The sequence below is a fragment of the Hylobates moloch genome, unplaced genomic scaffold (genome assembly GCF_009828535.3).
Source record: "Hylobates moloch isolate HMO894 unplaced genomic scaffold, HMol_V3 SCAFFOLD_3766, whole genome shotgun sequence".
Classification (NCBI taxonomy): domain Eukaryota; kingdom Metazoa; phylum Chordata; class Mammalia; order Primates; family Hylobatidae; genus Hylobates; species Hylobates moloch.
The window spans coordinates 1-2,679 of NW_026656041.1; the positions used below are offsets into that span (position 1 = coordinate 1).

The window sequence follows — 2,679 nt, forward strand, 5'->3', positions numbered from 1 at the left end:
GGGCCTGGCTGTCCCACCGCGCCAGGGCCCGGCAGGCCGTCGCGCTGCGGGTCCCGTTCTTCCGGGCATTCCTCGGGGGGTGCGGAGGCCACTGAGGCGTCTGATTTTGGGAGAGCCCCCCTTCCGGGGGAGCCAGGGCGGCGTAGGTGAAATCCCCACCTGACGGGGCGACCGACCAGGGAGCAGGGTGACACCCGCGGGAGGCCGCGTTGCACAGGCCGCCTGCGTACTCCGGCGCCCTGCCACCCTGTACCGGGTGCCTGGTCCTTCGGTTCTGAAAGCAGATGTGAATCCTGGACTCGGGGATGCCCATCTCTCTGGCGAGTCCTTCCCTGGTGGCGATGTCAGGAAAGGGATCCTTCTCAAAGGCTCGGACCAGCAGGGCGGTCTGCACTGGGGTGACGGGGGACCGTTTCGCCGGCCTTCCTGCGGGCCGCATCTCCCCGGCCAGGGCCGAGATTCCCTTCCCTCAGCTGGCGTGACCTCTCAATCTGAAACCAAATCTGGACCCTGGGCTCCGGAACGCCGATGGCCTGGGCCAGCCGTTCTCTGGTGGGGATGCCCGGGTACGGGTTCCGCTCAAAGCAGGCTCGCAGGGCCTCGCTTTGGCTCGGGGTCCAGACGAGTCTCCTGCGCCGTCCTCGTCCTCGGGCTTCCGCGGGGAGGGTTCTGTCCGAAGGTGTCGGGAGAGCCATCGCGGGGAGCCCCAGCCGGAATTTCACGGACGGACCCGGGCAGAGAGAGGCCGGAGGGCTCCCCTGCTCCGCAGCCGGCCTGCGCACTGCGTTCAGGTGCAGGCGGGAGGCCGGCGCAGACAGCCAGGGGCTCTTATGAGGGCCCTCAGGCAGGCAGGCTCGACCCCTTCTTGCCTGCTGCTGAGCCCTGGGACAGCCCGCCCTCGCCCTCCAAGGGGCCCCAGGGCACTGAGGCCTGGGGCGTGGGGGTTGGGTGGTGGGGTGTGGTGGGGCCGGAGGCCAGAGGGTCGAAGTGGAAGGGGGAGAGGGGGAAGGGGTGAGGGGCGTGTGTTTCGGGCGGGGGCTGGCTCTCCGGACCTCTGCAGGAATCCCGCGGGTACTGGAACCCGCTCCCTGTGCTCCCACGCGTCTTCGGCAGGGAGAAAACAGCCCGGAAGGGTGGAGTGGAGTGTGAAACCGAACCTCCGGGAGAATCTTGAGTTTTCCAGGCCCCCTCTCCATGAAGACACCCAATGCCTGTGGGCGTCGCCGTTGCCGCGACAGACTCAAACACGCAGGTGTGTGTCTCCCGTTCATTTCCAGGTCGAAGACCAGAGCGAAAACCCAGAGACGAGATACTTCCCCGGCGTGGTGGCCTGACGATGGATTCCCGTGTCCCGCAATGTGGGGAGTCTGCAGTATGGCCGGTTTGGAGGCTGGCAAGGAGGGCGAAGACAGGATGCTGGTCTCCCACCCTTCCCTGCAGGTGTCTGGGTGCCCGCAGGGCTCCGGAAGCAAACAGTCAACATGGTCAGCCTTTCGGGGGGCCAGAGAGACGTGAGCGACTGGCCCCCTTGCAGAGGGCATAGCGACGTGGAATCCGAAATCACGCTTCAGTCGTCCTGAGTGTGGCTCCTCTGTGGTCGTGGCTGTCGGCCTGGTGCTCCGCTGCAGGGCTCGGCCTGGCCTGGGGATGTGTGGTCTGTAAACCACGAGGGTGAAAACCCGACGGCAACCCGAGCGAGTCCCGGGTCTTTTCTCTTCGAGGAAACCGCCCATTCCTTGGGCGACCGAACCGGGGCGAACGGGTGCCCCGCCCGCCGGCCGCTGCGGCGGCGGACGACGGTGGACCCAGCCCTCAGCCCGCGCCGGGCGCTTGCCGTTTTCCTGGAGCGCGGGGGTCCTGTTGCTCCAGGAGACCCGAGAACGATTTTTCTCTCTGCTTTCCTCCCTCTGTCCCGTGCACCCTCCCGCCCTCCCTCAGTCCGTCGGTCGCTCTGTTGTCATTCCCTCCGTTCCTCACTGCCGCCCTCTCTCTGTCCGTCCCTCCCTCCCTCCCTTCCAACCTCCCTCCGCCCATCCTTCCATCCCTCTAGGTCTCCCGTTCCTCTCTCCATCTGTACCTGCCTTCCCTCCGGCCTGGAAGGGTCAGCATCCCCAGTGTGCCTGGGGTCTGTGGTCTGCGTTTAGCCACCAGGCGCTCCATGGTCGCAGCTGGGAGGCTGCAGAGGCACGGTTGCGCGAGCGATGGCGGAGCGGAGGCGCAGAGGGTGCGAACCCCGGGAGGGAGAGAATGCCTGGACGCTGCCCGGGCCCGGTGTTTCTTGGGACAGTGGTCTCCACCCAGCCCGGGGGAGGACGCATATTGCCGGGGTGGGGGCGGGGGTAGGTGTTGGTCAGGCGGGTGTGGGGTTGCAGTAAGGCAATAGAGCTCTGCCCGGGCTGCTCCCAGAGGAGGCCAGGTGGCTGCCCGCAAACCTGCGCGTGCACGGTAGACGGCCCAGCTTTTGGTACCTGGGCCGGCTCCGGCTCCGGGTTCCCCGGGACGCCCGGGAAGGAATGGCAGTTCTCCGTTGTGCGGAGTCTCTCACCTGGCCCAGACCTAGAAAACAGGAATCCCAGGCGGGTCAGCCCGGAGGGAAGACACGCACCTCCTTGCCCAGCCCGGGGTTCAACGCGAAAGAGAGGCCACTGCCCTGCCCCGACCCTGTCCCCACCCCGCGTC

At 67.2% G+C, this 2,679-nt stretch overlaps 1 pseudogene; it reads right to left on the reverse strand.

The window, feature by feature from the left end:
- Nucleotides 1–8: 8 nt before the first annotated feature.
- Nucleotides 9–752, reverse strand: LOC116465208 (double homeobox protein 4C-like; annotated as a pseudogene).
- Nucleotides 753–2,679: the final 1,927 nt, after the last annotated feature.